This window comes from Globicephala melas, chromosome 4 (genome assembly GCF_963455315.2).
Source record: "Globicephala melas chromosome 4, mGloMel1.2, whole genome shotgun sequence".
Classification (NCBI taxonomy): Eukaryota; Metazoa; Chordata; class Mammalia; order Artiodactyla; family Delphinidae; genus Globicephala; species Globicephala melas.
The window spans coordinates 62,153,208-62,174,046 of NC_083317.1; the positions used below are offsets into that span (position 1 = coordinate 62,153,208).

The following is a 20,839-nucleotide window of genomic DNA, read 5'->3' on the forward strand; positions in this document are numbered from 1 at the left end:
ACAGTTAGATGGCTTGCAGCTTTGGATACTTGGTCTGTGCATCGATGAACATTTGAATGATCATCAAGAAACATGAGATAGAACATGTTTGACCTCCCTGATAAGGGAGGTCAAACAATATTAGATCTATAAACATAAATAAACCATTATATTCTAGAGGGAACTTTTGTATGGTTAACTTGTGGCTAATATTATCAGTCAACACTTGTTGATTCAGATAGTACACTGAACTTTCTAAGGAGGTAGCATCATTCTAGATTCAAGAATTTCCAGGGCTATTTTGTCCCAATACTTGTTCAACATTTGCTTGAAACACAGTAATTCATTTGTTCTTCCTGTGCCAGTTTTTATACATCTGCAAAAGACTGTAACCACAATCTGCCTACTCATGCATACATATGTCAGCGCTGTAACAGTCACCTGGTATATGGGTTGCAAATGTCCCAAGATAGATGTACCATTTGTTTAGAGAGACATGATGGACTCAGCCTATTCTTACTTTCATCACACAAAAGAAAGTCATTTTTATTGCTTAATATAAGAAGTTGTCCTATCTTTTAGACACCTAAATAATATTGGTACTGTGATGTACGAGGTTTCACTGCAATGTTTAATAATCACTGTAACCTCATTTAATGTTATTTATCTGTATGAGATATAGCGCTGACAAAACTTCACATTTAAGAGGGGGGCTGAAAGCAATAAGCCTATAATAAAAGTGAAGTGTATTAAAGATGGAAAGCACTATTACCACAGGTAAAATCCTTTGAGGGCACTGAACGTTTCTCTTATTTATAATTTAGTCCCAGCAGGACACCCCTTCCATGTGCTGATTATCAGAGCAATTCTAGCTTTGGGGAGCAAAAAATGTCACACGCACACCCAGAAGCCGAAATAAGATTTTCCCCTCGTGTGATTTAAGAGCTATTGTCACTCTGTGGAACTCTGAAAATTATTCCATTTGAAAATAATTCAGCTCCTAGATTATATATTGTCTAAGTTTCCTCTTCTTGCTCTTTACTACTGAGGACATTTATTTATTTATTTTACATCTTTATTGGAGTATAATTGTTTTACAATGGCATGTTAGTTGCTGCTGTATAACAAAGTGAATCAGCTATACATATACATATATCCCCATATCTCTTCCCTCTTGCGTCTCCCTCCCTCCCACCCTCCCTATCCCACCCCTCTAGGTGGTCACAAAGCACCGAGCTGATCTCCCTGTGCTATGTGGCTGCTTCCCACTCGCTATCTATTTCACTTTTGGTAGTGTATATATGTCCTTGCCACTTTCTCACTTCGTCCCAGCTTACCCTTCCCCCTCCCTCTGTCCTCAGGTCCATTCTCTACATCTGCATCTTTATTCCTGTGCTGCACGTAGGTTCTTCAGAACAATTTTTTTTTTTTTAGATTCCATATATATGTGTTAGCATACGGTATTTGTTTTTCTCTTTCTGACTTACTTCACTCTGTATGACAGTCTCTAGGTCCATCCACCTCACTACAAATAACTCAATTTCATTTCTTTTTATGGCTGAGTAATATTCCATTGTATATATGTGCCACATCTTCTTTATCCATGCATCTGGCGATAGACACTTAGGTTGCTTCCATGTCCTGGCTATTGTAAATGGAGTTGCAATGAACATTATGGTACTGTACTGAGGACATTTAAATGAAACTGTTAGCTGATTTTTTTTTTTTTTTTTACCGCTTATTCTCCACCTGAAGTTATTATCCTCAATTCACGATACCATACTTATCTGCAAAGCAACCAAATAGGAACATGAATTCAGTGGGGGGTTATACGCAAGAGGAACAGAGGGATTTATACGGCAGAAAGAGCAAGGAAGAGAGGGTTTCCTAGGGAGACATGGGCACACGTATGAGTCTTTTCACCTCTAAGTTGCTGATTTAACTTTACCTGAGTTTGAGGTTACTGAGAATTGCTTCTATGTGATGTAATAGTGGCCATGGATAAAGTAAGAAACCCATCTTCTGTTGAATAAGTATCTAGCAAAATTAGCTCCTAGGATGACAATGTTGTCCATGTTTGATGTGACTCAAGTTACAACTCAACACCGAACACCTAGCCCAGCAAATGGCTGTTTCTTAATAGATTTTTGTTGAATAGATATTGATAAACATGTATTGACTGAATTAGAATGGATATCTGCCAAACTGAATGCTTTGTTAATCCTTTTGTATTAATTCATCTGCTTCAAACAAGATGAGTAGCTTTTCTGGCCTAGGGTCACCCCCTGGGAACAGCTGAGGAAACCTCTATTCGGCAGTGCCATGGGAGGGTGTATGTGATGTTTCATTGTATACAAAACTGTCAGCAAGTCTTTGTACCTGTTTTTGGCTTTTACTGTAGGAGGGTTTCCATTAAGATTCATTTTGCTAGTACTTGCCACTCGAATAAAATTCAGACATGAGTCACAGGAATGTGCTCACCTTTTTTTGGGTCCTGTATTTTAAAATTATGTTAGACTTCATGTGTCCTCAGGAAAAGAGAGGTCTAGAGGAAGTCCTGAGAGAGTGCGAGAGCCTTCTTCCTTGCCCTCAAACATACACATGTCACCCCTTAGTAAATCACTGGTCACAAGAAGTCTGCCTTCCAAAGAAAGTACAATCACACAAGAGCACCACCTAAAGCGGAACGGTCTTCCCACAAAAGACCTGAATGCAAGATGGGTTTTTCCAAAATGATGGCATCCCTGATACTAGCTTTCTTGGCTGCCCAGAAAGCATACTTCCCTCTCCAGATAAATACCTTTTCTTCAGCTTAACTATGGTCTCTGACTAAAATCAGGTGTAGAAGAGCAGGAAGCTTATTAGTAATTGTGTCTGTGTCACATGAAAGATCCTCTGTGCTGATTTTTGCCTGTGCTAGTCTCAAATCTTGGAAAATTATATAAACATTTCCTATTTTTAAAAGAATTATGTGCTTGCCTAAAGAAAATACATTCTTGGTTATTATATTTTATTGCTTGTAATTATTGAAGAAATAAAATTATGCTCAATAATACTGCTACTTGTATATTGCTGACTGCTGACTATATATTATCTGTATTGAATTTTGGAAATCTGTTATACAGTACATGAAGACTTCATCTAAAATGGTAAGCATTTCTGGAGACACATTTTCCCCAAATTCCACAAGTTAATGATTATTGAACTCCGTTGTAAATGAGTTTTGCATATACTATGATAGATTAGCTGCATTTACCCTTTTTCCAATATCATCTGTTCTGGTAAATGTCAGGAATACATTCCAAACACTTACTATTATTTATAACCAGTCTTAGTTAGGAGAACAATAAACTGAAAATCTGACTTTGGGCCAAAGATGGAGTCTGTAATACAGGCATTTACAGGGACATCTTTATATTTAAAGAATTAAAAACACTGGTGGATTCAATTACTGAACGATCCTTGTAAACTCTCTGTTTTGGTGCAACTTATCTGACAAGAAACATTTATATCATAGAAAACAAAACAATAAAAAAGTGATAATGGTATTAAATCAATACACATAACAACTTTTTAACCTTCACATGTTTCACCTAAATCATATCAGTTCTCCACCAAGAAAACTGAGTGAGGAAAGCACAACCGATATTTTTACTTTGGAGATGAAGACGTAGAGGCTTTGAGAAGTGAAGCATCTTCAGGGTCACACGACCAGTGAGTGTACCTGAAGGGACCTGGACCCAGCTTCCTGAGCCCCAGTCTTCTGCTTTATTCCCTGTACTAAATTGGAAAGAGGGGCATTTTCAGGGACTTGGTGACTGGAACTTTCCATTCATATGTGCCAAATTGTTCTACTTTCCTAAAGCAGCTTGGCTGTGGGTCAGGATTCAATAGACTGAAGAAGGAGATCCAGTATTGGCATCCATTTCTATGGTGCTGGCCAGGAAGTTTTTAAAGTGCTGTGCTACTGGATGATGCTTAGGGGCTGGGGCTTTTAAACAAACTTGTATAGACTTAGAAATAAACATCTTCTGAGAATGTGGTTCACTTACAGGAGGCAACTGACAGCATTTGCTAGGTGACTGCTGTCTCATCCTGTAGCTCCTCTTTTTCTTGCCAAAAGTTTCATCTCTATCCTTTGTGACTCTCTAGCCAGGGGAAGTGATCACTCAACACAAATTTAAAGAATGGAATAAGAATGACATGCTGCCTCTTGTGAAAAGCCTGGGGAGGTGGTTTTTTTTTTTTTTTTTGTCCCTGACAAAATACCTATCTAATAAGTAAAAGAAATCATTCCATCCTCAAGAAACTGAGAGACATCAAACACACAAATGAAAATGAAAGGGAAAGGAAAGAAGGGGAAAGGGAAATGGAGGAAAAAAAAATGCAGGTGGCGGAATAAATACAAAAGAAAAACCAGCAGTCACATCTTTGAAACAATAGAGTCCTGAGACTTATGAGATTCCTGAAACAAGGGAAGAAAAGAAGTGCAGGAAGTTAGACTGAAGAGGCTTTGTGGAAGAGAATTTTAAAGAGGTTTGAAGAAGGAAAAAAAGAGGGTATTAAAGATGCATGGAAGTGGAGTAGAGCAGAGGCAGGAGAGGACAACTTGTATCTCCTTTGAAACTCTTACAATCTATTTTTTAAGCTTCACATGAGTTGACATCTTGCTGTTTTCAAAAAGAAATGCATAATAGGAAAGGTGGTAAGACAGTCCATTTCCTTTAGTGTTCATGACAATTATCCATTTTGTAATTAGTTGAGAAAGAATGACAGCTATCGTAACTTCTAAATGTAAAGAGAAGAGCCCTACTTCATCTCTACAGTGGCCAGATTCACACACGGCAGTTAGTGTGCACTAAACACCATCTGAAACACAGGCACAATCGTGGTATCTTACAGGACGCTTTTTCTTACAGGATGCTTGTGAGGACTAAATTTGAATATGAAACTATTTTTAGAAATATAAGATGCTACACAAATAATAAAATGCTATCACTACTATTATTTAGCACAAATGCAACTCCAAGGACCTGTCTCTTCATGTTGGATAGATGCTCTGTTATGTCTAAAGACACTAGCTACATCTTTTAAGAGGAAGATGATTTCATTTAGAATACGACCACAATCTGGAAGATATCTAACTTTGAATTTTCTATGGATGTTGGGTATTTCCCCATATTGTCTACATCATATTTTGGTACTAATCAATAAATGTTAGTTATACTTAACATCTGAGATGCGTCAATCTGAAATGAAAACATCCTTTTTCAAATTAACAGTCTCATTAATTAACCTTCTGACGCTGCCAATAAGAAGGTTCACTGTTGTTATGGAAAGTGATGCTATTTAAGTGATTATGCATGTGCTGTTGCTTTATTTATTTTCTACAAGAAAATCCAGATGCTCTTTAAAAACATCTTCACTCTTTACTAAAAGTGAGAATAAGTTTGATAAATTTTCATGCTCAGAACATAGACCAGGCTCATGCTGAGCAGGGATTAAATGAAATAGTGACAATTTGGTTTGACATAACTAGGGAGAGAGGATGAGATGTAGAGAAGGGGATAGAGGTGAGGATTAGAGCCAGTTGCCTCTAGTTTCTCCCACCCTCAATTTTACAACAACGAAAACACCAAGTAATATCCAAAATGTCTCTTGAAGAGTCAGCCTCTGGAAACAACCTATAGTTTGGAGAAATCCACAATTCTGTTGTTTCAGCCAATGGTAGAGGTAAATTTACTTATGTAAATTTACAATGGTACAATTTACAATGGTAGAGGTAAATTTCTTAAAAATTACTTAAGTGGCATTAGTCTGTCATTGTAACATTCTTTTTTCCTCCTAATATGTTCTTTCCTTATTCCTTATGAAATAAGAAGTTATGATATTACTTCTTTAACGGTTTCAGTATATCAGGAATGAGGGTTACGTCTTACATATATCATACAGAGCTGTGCTATGAACCCTGTTCCTACGCTCCTTAATCTGTACACAGGTATGCTTCTAGGCTCTGAAACTTACATATTCTGGCATGTGGGCATGTGGATTTTAACCATGTGCTAAGCAATCAATATAGAACAACAACAACAAAAATGCTCTGGAATGTAACTGAGCCAAGGATGTTGTGATTTATTTTTTGCCAGCGAGAAGATTTCTTATTAAGTCAGGAATTGCAATTACATTTCTATGAAGGAAATATGAGAAGCAAACATATATGGCCCACTTTACAGTTGACATTGAGATCTAAACTGAAGCCCATGTCTTTTCCAGACAAAACAAACCTCTGGCAAACTCACGGAAGAGTTTGGCTTAGACTCCTTACCAGTTTCCACCTCCATGCCTCTTACTCTCTCTTCCACTTCCTCTCTTCCAACAATCCACTCATTGCCCTCATCCTGCTTTTGGCTACCCATGGCCCCATCAATGTTCTATAACAATTTGCCCTTCCGTGACAACTGGCCGCTGCCGGATGCATCTCTCTGCTCTCCTCCCGCAAGTGGAGTGTGGTAGTAATAATGGTATTAGTAACAACAGCAGTAGCAGTAGTAGTCATAACAATTTACATCTGATGAATACTTTAAGCTTGTATTGTCCTTAAACAATCATTGTCTTATTTAATCAATATGACAAGCCTGTAAGGGGGTATTTCTGACCACATTTTGCAAATGAGTAAATTAAAATTCAGAAGAGTTATATCTTGCACTACTAGCAATAAAATCCTATAGGTGTTGAGTGAGGAAATGGAAATGGTTCAAGCTCAGGTTTTCTGACTCTAACTCAAAACAAATGCTCTCTTATGCTGGACTTTCAAAAACCCTATAAGTTATTATTAGAGGTAGACATAGAGGAAGACAGTTACTAAAAAGCATAAAGGGGGCTTCCCTGGTGGCGCAGTGGTTGAGAGTCCGCCTGCCGATGCAGGGGACACAGGTTCGTGCCCCGGTCTGGGAAGATCCCACATGCCGCGGAGCAGCTGGGCCCGTGAGCCATGGCCGCTGAGCCTGCGCGTCCGGAGCCTGTGCTCCGCAACGGAAGAGGCCACAACAGTGAGAGGCCCGCATACGGCAAAAAAAAAAAAAAAAAAAAAAAAAAAAAGCATAAAGGTCTTCTGAGCCATTAACTTTATGCCACAGAGATAAACTGCCTATAAATAAAACCATGCACACTTAGGTTATCCATTCAGGTAGGTTGGGTGAACTACAATAAGTATCTTCCATGTACACACTTCTGTAAAATTTAAGGCTGTATTAGAACCTATGCAAGGATCCTCAATAAATGAAGCAATAATAAGGACAACTTCCCAGGTGATATTAATGAAGACACAGCCTGCCACATGTTATACAACGTGTTGAGGATATTACAGTGTAAGGTTTGGTAGAGAGAGATTTCAAATACCAAAGGGATTTCATTTAGGAAAAGAAATGCCAAAGGGACTTCATTTTAGGCTAGAAGACTTTTAAACCTCTAACCAACATTTTAAAATAAATAAATAAATAAATAAAAGGTTTGAAAGCTTAAAGATGTGAAAAGAGAAACTCCTAGGAATAAGCTGTGCTATGAGCCCTGTTCCCAATTGATTGATGGCTCTGCAAACACTTCAAGAGAGGCTTCAACAGGACTCTCTGAGAGCTTTCAGCCAGTTAAGGGTTACAAGGAATTTGCATCTGACTTCCATCTGAACGTTCAGAAGGGCATGAGATAGACTAAAAGTGGAGCCAAGATAAAGTGATTACATTATTTGGTCTTCACTCCCTAGTATTTCCAAGAATCTTGGGGTATTTCCTGTACACTAGACATATTCCCCACATGGCAGAGAGCCAGGATGAGGTCCCATTAGGTCCTTTTCATTAGGGTAACCTGCAGAGGAAAGCAGAATTAAGCAAACATCAACTGAAGTTATGCAACTTGATTACTAAGGCTTTAAAAGAAAAAGAGGATGTATTCAGTGTGGTCAAAAGAGCTGCAGGTGACTGCTTCCATGAGATGGATGAGGTCCCCTAAGACTCCTTGAAGGTATCCATTACAGAGTTAACTTAAACTTTTTCCAGGATTAGAGAATGCAAAACTGCCTTTTGATAGTACCAATAAGGTAAGACGCTTTCTGTTCTCCGTATCCTTTCTCCCTTCCCAAAGCCCCAATCCCAGACAAATAAAAAAGTAAAAGGGAAAAATAATACTTACTGAGTGGGAAGGAAAGAGAAAAGAAGCTGCTACCCCCTCTCCCTGATTAAAGCAGACCTTATCTTTAGATGGGGGAGAAATCTTTAAAATCGTTGACTACCTAATACTGCTTGACAGTTTAGTTTTTAATCAAATCTATGCTTTGTACTTAAAGTTACCTTAGGGCTTTGTATTATCTGAGTGACAAGCGAAGTCTTGGTTAGGGATAGGGGAAAAATATCCCAGTGAATGAATTTTGAAGAGATATTGAAACTCAAAACTAAAGATGATTTATAATGAAACGCATGAGCCTTCCTTTTTCAAAGTCCAGATAAAGCATGTGATGGTATGAGGAGTCTACCCCATAGAAAATGACACTCCCTCCTCCGTCTTCTCTAGTTTTTATTTTTCTTCTCATTATAATGGTCCCAACTTACTCAAAACATTTTATTTATATATAGGCTTGTGATTTTACATGTGGTCAGAAAAGAAGATTAGAAAAATGGGATAAGTGTATGAAAAACATTGTTAATATTTGTGTCTTCCAAAAATAAAGATGAAAAAGGTGATTGGAAGTCTGACTTTAGAGCTCCATCACTGTGAAGGTCATTTAGTTTCATGCCTTAAATCACTTCTCTATTGTCATGTTTCCTCTTGTAGAATAATTCACTACTTAGGTCCTCTAATTCAGAGTTCTATACCCACCCCCCAAATGGTCACTTTTGTATATATTGATCTTACAAAGCTGTCAGTATGGTTTTTAAGATTCTTTTAGTTTTTTAAATAATTTTTTTCCTAGGAGAGAACGTATACATTCTTTAGGACTCAAAAGGACCTAGAAGGTATGCAATTTGCTAATAATGCATTTGTTTGTTTCTGGTTCAACAATTTGAAACTGAATTTTATCTTCTCCAAGGCTACTTGGTTAATATATCACAGAAACCATTTCTGAGAAATTCAGCCTATCTTCTTTCTTACCACCAAGTGAGATCGTTATAGTGTTCCACATTCAGCACCTCATTTGGATGTGTCTGGAGTCTTGGAAGCTTGACTACTCTACGTTCGCCTACAAATGGACCTTGAGAGCTTGTTCGGAGGTTCTAGCAGGGAAGCGCATATAGCATTCCATTCCTAACTCCAGCACACGGCATTGTGCCTTTGGTACTGAAGCAAGGGTAACTACTGAGTGTACTCCCTCATGGCTCTCACCCTGCTGTATATAAGACAGCCCATCAGCAGCATCACTTCCTTCTCGTGAGCTCCTAAACCAAAGAACCCCGATGACAGTTTCCAAACTTCAGATTCCCCATAGAATGATCAATTTCAGCTGAAATTCAAATACTTGATTTCTGAAATGACCAAATCCATCCATAATTCCAAATTATCTGCTCATCAATGCCATGTGAAGAAATATGAAGTATGATGCAATTATAAAAATATAATAAACCGGGACAAGTATATATCTCAAGAATTCTACTCTTTGGTAAAGTTATCTTTGCTTAGTAAATGACTGAATGATCTAGCTACTTTCAAAGATGGAAACCAGAAGGAACAAAGAGAGTAAAGGTCTTGATCCCAAAGTTGAGACCAAAATCTTTGATCCCTGAGGAGGACGGATTTGAAACTTGAGCTTTAGCGTTGGTTCAGCTTCAAACTGGCTAAGTGGTTTGGGGAACCTCTTCAATTTCCCAACCCTTAGTTGTACCAAGTTACCTTTTAAAATGTGAACTACCTCACGTCACTCTTCTGTAATGACAACTCCTTATCGATCGATGGTTTTACAGGAGGAGATCATCACTTGCCACTAGCCCCTGCTTTACTCTTCCTCCTTAGATATATTGCCAACTGTCAATTCTCGGGCAGGCCAATCTTTCTGGTGCCATTGCCATTTCTTTTCCCTGGAATGTTTCGCCTCCAGACTTTTGCATGGCTCATTCCCTCTTCTTCTAGGACTGTGCTCTAGTGTAACTGCTCCTTAGAAATGTATATTTAAGATAAAAAAAAAAGTATACTTTCTAAAATATCCATCATTCCTCAAGCCCTATCTTGCTTCAGTTTTCTTCTTAGAATTTATTAAAAATCAGGTGATTTTTTGGTATTATGAGGTATTTATTGTCTTATCTCAGTAAAATGTAAGAGTCATGAAAGTAGTGACTGCTTCCACACCATGGCATTCCCTGCATCTAGAATGAGCCAGGGGTGTAGTAGGTGCTCACTGGATATCAATGGCGGGTAAAGATAAATGTCCTCTTTCTTTCTGCCATTCTTCTCCCCAAACGAACATCAGCTATAAAACCCTTAAAAGACAAACTGCTTGTGCATTTGTGTGAGTCTATCAATGGGAATCTGGGAGAGAAATAAAGGAATCTGGGAGAGAAATAAAGGTTATGTGCTACTCCAGAGTAGTTCCCTTGGAGAAAAAAGCTGAAAGGGATAGAGCTCTTTTAAAGAGGAAAGGAAAGCAGTCTTCATCTCTAGGGCCTTCAGAAAAGGAAGGCAAAGACTGTGAGGGAGCCAGCCTAGGTCTGAGACATGCCTCAGAGGGTTTAACTGTAGAAAGTGTCCTGTGGTTCACAGCAGTCCTAGCCCATGCTTTGAAATTCCAAGAAGAGAAGAAGGCATTTGAGGCAATGTCCTCGGAAACAAGGGAGCTTTACAATGCATATGGAATCTACTCTTCAGCCCTGGCAGACATCCTGCCTTGGGAATGACTTTCTTACTTCAGCCAAAGACCTTGAAATGGAGACCTCATGTGTAAATACGTGCAAATGTTGAACTAAATTTATCCCATAAAATTTTTAGGAAACAACCTTCCACGGATACGAGCTGTTGAATACATTATCTGCTAGGGTTAAAAGGGTTTCCTTCTGCAGAAATAAATAAATGAAAAGAAAGCACTGAAGGGTTCACTACTCCAGATTTGTCTTTAATAACATTCCATTAAAAATGATGGAAAGGCACAGCTCTCACAGTAATTCAGGCTCAGAGCGATGCTGTTCTCTTTCAGGCTCATGCCCTCAGATGAAGCTTCTGCGATTTTAATCACTGCTCTTCCTCTAACTACCCGCCTTCAGCTTTTATTTTCTTTCATTTTTTGGTCTATCTTTCCAGCTATCTGACCATGACTCATTTACCTTGATTAGCAGAGGAACTGGTATCACATTTTTCAATAAGGACTAGTAGTTTTTAAACTATTTAGACCAAAAGTTACATACATCATCTCCACCATGCAAAAAACAGGGATCTGTGATTTTAAAAATATGTTTAGCACCAAACTAGTTTTTATCAGTACAAGAACCTAATGTTGAATATTAATGCCAGAGACTCTTCCCAGTTTTGCATTTCCTACTTTGATACCGTGTCTATCATCCCTAAAGCTAAAAAACAAAAGGTAACTAGGGTCTAAAAGGTCTATAAAAAGATACTGTACCACCAGCTATGAGTACCTTATTCTTTACCTCTATGCCCATCTCGATATAAGATGGAATATTCCACTCTAGTCTCTCACTACTTGCCTCATAATAGCCACTTATAGTATAATCAGAATCGGCTTAAATTTGTAATGTTTTCTTAAGTGTTTATGTGTAATTTGTTCTTAAAAAGTTAACTGTTTGGGTGTTGGTGACGTAAGCGTGTGTGCGTGTGTGTGTGTTATGTGCAGAGAGTGGGGTGGTGTCACGTGCAGAGAACCAAAATTGATCTTTGCAGATAAGACACTGGTGTGGTACGGTTTGCATTCTGGAGGTGAGGTCAGAACTGCTGAGCACTCCTCCGTGATTTTCTCACCTACAGAGCCCTCACCACATGATCCTGTAATAGGATAAGATGCACTCCTAAGCACGAAGCCGTAATTTACAAGCCACACAAATCCCTCTGTCAAAGGACGTTGAGAGCTTAACCGTCAGGCTCTCATTCAGTGCATGTGTGCTTGTGTGTGCTTTTTTTTTTTTTTGTCTATTCCTTTCTGTGCGTGTTACATCTAGCTCTATCACTTACTACAGCTTGATGAATTTAACAGTTTCCAAAGACAAGAAGGTGAAGCTTTAAATATTAAGGACTTTGAAAGCAAAACCCATTTTCAGTAAAACAAAAAGTCCTGAAAAATAAATATAGGAAAGGGGAGAAACTTTAAAACATTGCTTCCTTATCAGATGAAAAAGATGGAAACAGAAAGCAATGCCATCTATCTAACTTTACCATTCTCATCACCAGCATGTCCCAAAGTCCCACCTCCAGTCTGATCATTTCACGTTCCAAATCATTAACGCCACGATACAGATTTTTCTACTTGCTCTTATAGAGCTCTTAATTTGCCTTCAACCACAAGCATTAATGGGCAGCTTCCCTGACTAAGAACTCTACACAAGCCTCAGATTTTATGTAATTCCAAAGCAGCTGGCTTAGACTCAGGAAGCATGATGTTTCCTCCTCATTTCTAACAACTTTGACCTTGGAAGAGAACAGAGAATGCTGCTTCCCCCCAAAGAGAGGCAGGAGAAAATTATGTAGGGTACTCTGACCATATAAAAAAGGACAGGTTACATGTCTTGTCTTTACTTTAGGGGAAGGAGGTGGAGCTTACGATCCTGGTGTTCTTGGTGTTGTTATCTATATGAGGTGGAGGGAATGGGGAAAAGAGCAAGACGAAAATGCCCAATGAAGGACACAATGCCCTCTTGGGAGTGGATGAAAACTACTGTAGAGCGTGAACCCTACTGACCTGCCCTGTCTCACCTTCTGCTTCTTCTGTTTTCCTCTCTGCATGGACTCCCCAAAGAAAAGACAGATGAAAGGAGGCATGTTTAAATGTAGGCAACACAATACGATCGTTGGAGAAATGGCAGAACTGTCATTTAGCCTGTGCCCTCCTCCCCACAATGACCATTACAAGCAGTGAATTAAAATATGTGTTCACTGGTGCACATGACATTACTCTCACATTGTTGATTCCCCACTGGGGACCTGTAGGGTAAGGGTTCTTGAAATTTCTCTTTAAACTTTAAAAAGCCAGTTGAAAACTGCTCTCCATTTTGTTGTTCTCTCTCTCACAAAGTCTGAAGGTTTTTTGTGATGAGCCCCTACAAATACTGAGAGAGTTTCAATTTGCCAACTTCCCCATAACATGTACCAGCTGAATTTTTTTAAACCCACTCCCATCTCTTGGGTCCTCAGCGCAGCACTATTCATTTTCTTGGTGCAAGGCGGTGAGACATTTATTTTGCTCTCAAATCACCTGGTAGAATATTTTTCATAAGGTGACCTCAACAAGAACTGCTCTTGTATTAACCACCCTAGTAGTTAAGACATGTCAAGACCAAGAAAAGACAAACCAATAAGCAGTAGTCCGATTCATCTGAGAATAAATGAAGTGGAGTTAAGTTCAATTTTCTATAAATGTTTAAGCCATTTCACACATAGTAAAAATAAATTTGTGCTTTTCCAGTCTTGAATCCCATGCGTTTATTAGGTTGGCTTGAAACGATTTGTTCTAAAATACAGTGCGTGCTTAGAGATGGAAACTAAACTCCTAGAACCCTGAGTTTTTTGGTTTATCTGTGTTGTAAAATTCCATGAAAGAAACAATCAGCAGCATCTACAGCAAATAAGAGAAGGCCTAACACACACACACAAAACACACCAATTTATGAGAGACAGGAACAAATCAATACTGGTATTCCCGAGACATAAGTAAACAGTTCTCAGAAAATAAGGATAGGGGTTTGCATTGTTGAATATTTGAAAATCACTGCACGTTGTACCATTTTTTTAAGATATTCACAATGAACCATAAGACATAAAAGGCTCTGAAAAGTCCTATTTTCCCAAAACCTGTTTATATTTGGTTAAACTGTTAAACAGCAATTCCTACCTATATTTAACTTATAGTAGCCTTTTTCCAGGAAAATGGAATACCCACAAACATTTATAGGATGGCCTAGTTTGTTACAACTCACTTAGGGAAATGGTCAGTTAGGTCAATAGCCAAACGATGCAACAAAGGCTGAAGAAGACCCACTGACTTTGTGATCAATTTCTCCTACCTGTCTACTCTGTTCCTTTCACATACGCCATTTCCCAACTCAGGTCCAGGCAAAGCATTTATCTGACTGTTTGAATTGAAAGCAGCTCAATGGTAATTTTCTATAAGTCATATACACTATCTGGCGGTCACTTGGTGGTACATCCTAATGGAAATCTTAGCCCACTGTCTCCTACACAAACTTCACTTATTAAGTTTTTAATTGTCAACTTGGCAACATAAAAATTAGCTCAGTATACTTACCCGTTTGCTGCAAAGAACGGACACTCACTCAGGCTACCTTAAGAAAAGAGGATTTATTGTAAAGATGTGTAGCCTGAAGCTAAACCTGAACTAAAAACGTATCACAGTACAAGGAAGCTGTATGAACTCGTGAATTGCCCCATTTCTCTCTCTCTTTGGATTTCTTCTGACTTCTCTTTTTATTATCTACTGGTTCATCCTCTCATATTTCCTAAGATAAATACCAGAGGCAACTACTCTGATTGATTAGCAAGTCATTAGTTACCCTATTGTGCAGAGACTTTATATCAATGGATCTCACGCATTCTAAAAATGGCACCTTTGGGTTGGGTGTACAACTCCCTCTGTTAGTCAAAAAGGCCTCTGTTCAAGCAGCCTAAAGTGGCTTTCATAAGAAGGAACTGGGTTAGAGGTATTTTAGTTCATAAGAGACATTATATGTAGCAATTTCCTTAAATGTCATGTCTGTGTACACTGCTCCCTTGCTACACTGATTTGAGGGAAACAGTAATTTCCTGTGCTGTACCACATTCAAAAATAAGTAGATGTTAAAAATTGGAATCTGTATATTGAAGAATTTCCTCCCATCTTCCCCAAGATACATGTAAAATAACCTAGACATAAAAATACTTTCCTACTTGGTCTTTACGCCTGTAAGTTCTCCCTGATATAATCAATCCTATTTTCTGCTATTGCATTAATCTAATTAATAATGGTTAGGCAAGCCATTGTTCTCTTCAAAAATCTCCAGTATCTCTCCTTGCACTCAGAATCCCACCCAAACTCTGAAATTTCTGAAATTTCACTGAAGACTCTGTATATATCCTAACCCTGAACTATGTCTCTAAATTTATGTGTTCCTTTAGTCTAAAAGGAAACTGTTAGTCTTTGCACTGGTTGCTAAGGACACCAGCCAAATTCTCATGTTTAAATCTTTTCTCAGGTCATTCTCCCTGCTGGCCATGTTCCTCTCTGCCTCTTTACCCTAATTTAGCCTGCCTACTATTCTGCACATACATGGCCTAAATTATAAACTTGTGCCTTACTAATTGGGGGTGACATACATGGGTAGGTGAATTGGAAACAGAATTAAAAAGGAAACAATGACCAGCTTAGATTTTCTGGAGGCAGAACTAGGTCTTTGAGGACTCTGCCATATGGCTTGGCCATATGGACAGACTATATAGAATCTGACCAAAAGCACTGGCCTAGTAGTCGTGAGATTTGAGCTCTAATCCCAGACATGGTACTAACAAGCTATTTAACCTTGAGCAAGACACTTAACCTCCTTGGGTTCCATTATCTTCATCAGCAAAAGAAGTGCTTTGGCCTAGATGATACCTGGAGTGTTTTCAATTCCTCATATTCTATGATGCCTTGATAGATGTTTTCATTCTAATATGAGTTGCCTTCATTGGTTTGCCACAACTAACATTAGGTCAGGAAATGACCTAGGTTAGAATTCGGGGATAGGGATTCATCCAAAGCCTCATTTCAGATATACAATCAAGCTTTAGTGGTTTCTTTCTTTCCTCCTTTAAAGCCCAGGTATTTCTCATTCCCTACGCCAACTTCCTGTACTCACATGGCTTCAGACAGACTTGGGTACTTGAAACTTTGGCAGAGTTCCCTAGTTGTGAAATAGACACAACCACTTGCAGGCCAGACTTCAGGACTTGCATTAATCTACAGTTTTCTTGGGGAAAACAGTCCTTGACTCACACATGAAAGTACCTGGCAGAGCTCCCATTGTTATGAGCAATCTGCCAGGCAACAGTTCTTTGGAGGTTTTTCTTTATTTCTCTTCTTGTTCTCTTCCACACCCCTACGAATTTCCCCAGCTCTAAGGTCACCACTCAGCAGTCTTTTTCAAAGTACATTGTGTAATAGCAAGTCTAGTTTAAAAAAAACATTCCTGGAAAGACCCATAGTGTGTCACTTTTTGAAATATGCCCTTTCTGAGAGCACCATCCATGCAGAACGATGCCCCTCACAAAAAAGATGCACAGGAGAAGGTATTTTCTCTTCTGACCTACACAGCAGTGAGTTAATTTAAAATTTATCTTTGATAATCTCCCTTACTTCTTTTATTTATTTCATTTCTGCAGTTTAGATGGAATGTACATTTTATAATTAAATGCAAGTAGGAAATAATATCACACTGACAAAGCCCCTAATCTCCCCAAGATATTAATAGGCAGTACATCAAGTCAATCCATCGTTAATCCTGGGTCTCACTATACAAAAGCAGCATATAAGAATGAAAAGAAGATGAGGTCAACCACATCTTCTCAAAAGGTGACAACAGAAGACTAACTGTGTATATGTGATAGAAATAAATTGTGAATATGGAAAAATACATCATGTGCCTTATGTGTGGTCTACCTCAAAGGGTAAGTGAGAAAAAAATTCTACTAGGAAAGAGGAAATCAGGTTTCTAATCTCCGCCCATCCATTATTTAACTGCAAGATCTTGGGCAAATGCACCCAGTGCATTCCCAGGGTTTCCTGAGAAATCAATAAGACAAGGCCAACATTTGAGTTTATAATTTACAGTGTGATTTACAAATGCGAGATATTGTTCATAGATCTTTTACTCAACCTCAGGGTATCTTGATCTAGTCTCCTGACTTCTGATCCATAGTATAAAATTTACAGCAAAACATGACTTCACAGATGATCTGGTTCCCCACCTTCGTTTTCCAGAGAAGATAACTGAAGCTCACAAGGTTAAATGGTTCGCTCACATAGTTTCTCTGGTGTCCTGAAAGTGTTCGTTTACAATATAGCAAACCTAAGGGCAAGTGAGGGTAAAGCTCAGAATAATGTAAATGTGCAATAACCCAAAGGCTATCACGTTAACCTTTTTAAGTCTGTATCCTAGGGGAGGGTTACCTCTTGAACCTTCTGTGTCAACCTTAACAAAAGAGAGTAAAAACTGATTCCTTTCTCCATCTATTCTCTTTCTTTGTCATGAAAGAATACCAACCCAGAGGCCTTTGTTTGTGACACCCTGACTCCCTTATACTCACCATCATCTTCTTCAAAGTGTGTTCATCTTATATCTTTTTTTTGCTTTTTTCCTGTGAGGTTGGGACACCTCCTCTGAAAGTCCCTTGGTACTGGCACTGCCACCAAGGTGATTTCTCTTTCAAAGGACTCAATATTCAGTGCCACCTCCAGATTGTAACCACATCAGGAAACCTAATGAAGGATGTGGCTAATACCCATATATGGATACACCTTTGTTTCAGTCTAGTAAAGGCTATCAATAGCCTTTACTAGAACATTTTGCAAACTACGAGAGTTATACAAAAGCTAGATAATAATGCTTCACTTCCTATTTTCATTAAAAGACATTTTTTAAGACGGGACGCAAGCTAGAGGGACAGGCAGAAATTCAAGTGTTCTTAATTTACAACATAGGGGTTAAGAAATATTGTCTATACTTCATGGAACAAAAAATGGAGTTTTCAATCTGGCTATAAACAGTTCATACAGAAGTGACCAGGTAGAGACGTGAGAATAGGTTTACAATCATACTGAGCTGGGGAAATTAGGAGATAGTCTGAATGAGCGAAACTGTTATCTATTATAACATGACGTCAATACCTAATACCTAAAATTGACAAATCTATCAACATCATTATAAACATTATAGTGAGATATATGGAGCTAATCAACATAATAATTAAAACAAACTTTAGAAGTGGGAAGTAGGATTTGGGGGTGGATAAGGCAGGAGATTATTCTATAATGTTTTTAGCTATGTGCATGTATTATTTTGAAAACATAAACACACACACTAGAAAATATACTTTTTTCTCTGCAGGTGATTTACAACATAAAACCTATGCACAATGAACTCAGAAGATGTTGGTTACTTCATTAATTGTTTAGTTGTCTAGCTTAGGGGTTGAAGGATTAAATAACTGAATACATGATAGAATGATCATCATCATCATCTTGAACCTACACTTCCTGTACACATACCTACTAACTGCAGCTTGTAAGAATCCAGACCATGGTAGGTAGCTGAGGTACAACCACCTGACGTTGAACAATGGTTACAATCAGTCCGTACAATGGATTTCTCATATAAAGATTACCAATTATTAATGGTTGAGTTTCATAAAAGAGGCTGGAAGGACAAGGTTTGGGGAAAAATATTTCTATGCAATTTTGAGTACTGATTTTATTATAATTATTTCAAATGTTGATTACTGCATCTTACTACAGTCTCCTAAAGCATTTAAATATTCTAGGATTCAGAAATAAGGAGCAAAACAAATAATCACTTCTATTTTGGAAAAGTAATTTTATACACAATGAATAAAAGCATGTAGAAATCAATCTGAAGTAAAAAGAAAACTTTAACAGACTCTTTATAACAAAGAATAAGGATTTTTTTTTTTTTTGGTTACCATAGTGGCAGTGATTTTTATTTTTTTTATTATTATTATTTTTAACTGCTACATATTCTCATTTACTCATTTTTTACTGTTTAATTTTTGTACAGTTTTTAAAAGGTTACACTCCATTTACAGTTATTACAAAATATTGGCTGTATTCCCCATGTTGTACAATACATCCTTGTAACCTGTCTTACACCCAATAGTTTGTGTGGCAGTGATTTTTAAATACTATTCACACAGATTCAGCATTATAGTAATCATTGTTTCCTTTTGTGGTTCAAGGTATTAAAAGTAACATACAATGTTACAAGCGTAGACTGCCATTTAAATTTAAATATTAAGAAATGTTATGAATCAAAGGTTAATTTATATGTTCTCTGGATAATACTTGATGTGGGATATTATAGGGCCAACCATTTCACCATTAACATCAAATAACTTAAGTAACCTGCACTTAACTTTCAAGCCTGCAGTGATTAGACATGGGGTAGGGGGGGAGTAGTGAGGGAGGGTGACAGAGGATATAAAAATTCTACTTGTTGCCAATAGAACTCACAGCATTTATACTCACTACAGGCCAGATCAGAGGAGTGCAGCAGTTGCACAGTTCTTCCTGCAATCTTTTCCCAAAACTCAATTAAAACTCATTGACAAGGGGGGGCTTCCCTGGTGGCACAGTGGTTGAGAGTCCGCCTGCCGATGCAGGGGACACGGGTTCGTGCCCCGGTCCGGGAGGATCCCACGGACCCCACATGCCGCGGGGCGGCTAGGCCCGCGAGCCATGGCTGCTGAGCCTGCGCGTCCGGAGCCTGTGCTCTGCAATGGGAGAGGCCACAACAGTGAGAGCCCTGCGTATCGCAAAAAAAAAAAAAACTCATTGACAAGGGGGAAATCAGAAACTAATAGGAAACACATTTACCTCCTCGCCTCAGGGGGTATACAAATTCCCCTGTGTGGAACACAAAAGATTGGTAGAATACTAGAGGGAAGAGGGTCATAAAAGAGGACGTGAAAATCACATCTTCTAGTTGAAGGAAAAAGAAAAAGTGGCCAGAATTGATATCACACAATTGTCCTACTCTTAGGGAGTCATACATCTGGCCAACACTAGAGGAATTTTTAATTCTGAATAAAAGTAATGCTGAGAGGAACCTTCTTTCTCTGGTTTCTACTGTCTACCTGGAAGAACTGCCAGTATGGGAATACCTCAGCCTCTGACTCTCTAAGATAGAGTTATTTGAATATCAGGTGACATGCATGGATCCATATTTCTTGACTAGATGGAGCTAATCCCCATTTAAAAGCAAGCTACGGAAATTTATTTACTCTTTCTCCATCTTGAAAAGCATAAAGCTATAATCTAGGTAAGTGTGACTATTCTGTATTCTATTCTGTAGAGTTAAACTTTCTATTACATGATCTGTTCCAAGGTCTAGACACCAGGGACAGAGGAAGTTGGAGGGGACAGAAAGTGTTAGCACATCCTTTTAGTCACAGTTTCCAGAGCTTTATTCTCTCGTTGGCTTTATCAGTAATAAAGAAATCACCATCTCATCATATCAGAGGATGTACTTGTCTTCTATGTTAATTGGATCAGAACTCAGAAAGGCAACAAAAAGGATATTATATATTGATGTCCCCGTTAAGCCCCCCAAATGAAGATCCTATGAGTATTTTGCTATGAAAATAAATGCATTACTGAGACATTGTCTGAGGAAACATATATACTCCTAAAGTTTCAGGCCTCAGATTAAAAAAGAGACTGGAGTGGGTTTTGTGCATTTAGAAGAGCACACTAGGAAACCCACGTATTTGCTTACATAAATTTGGATGGGACATTAAGACCTAGCTTAGAATCAAGCACCACTGAGCTCCCAAGGTGCCTGTCTGTGGATGCTATATGCACTGAGCCATTCTGGCCACATAATGCAATGAGTATAAGTATGTATGAGTATGGTCATTGCAGACAAGGCACATGTAAACAACCAAATCAACTGCT

The 20,839-nt window shown here is 38.4% G+C and overlaps 1 protein-coding gene across 3 annotated transcripts in view; it reads right to left on the reverse strand.

Annotated features, from left to right (window-relative positions):
• LSAMP (limbic system associated membrane protein) overlaps positions 1 to 20,839 on the reverse strand; it is a 650,386-nt gene that overhangs the window by 496,715 nt on the left and 132,832 nt on the right. The window lies entirely within an intron of this gene.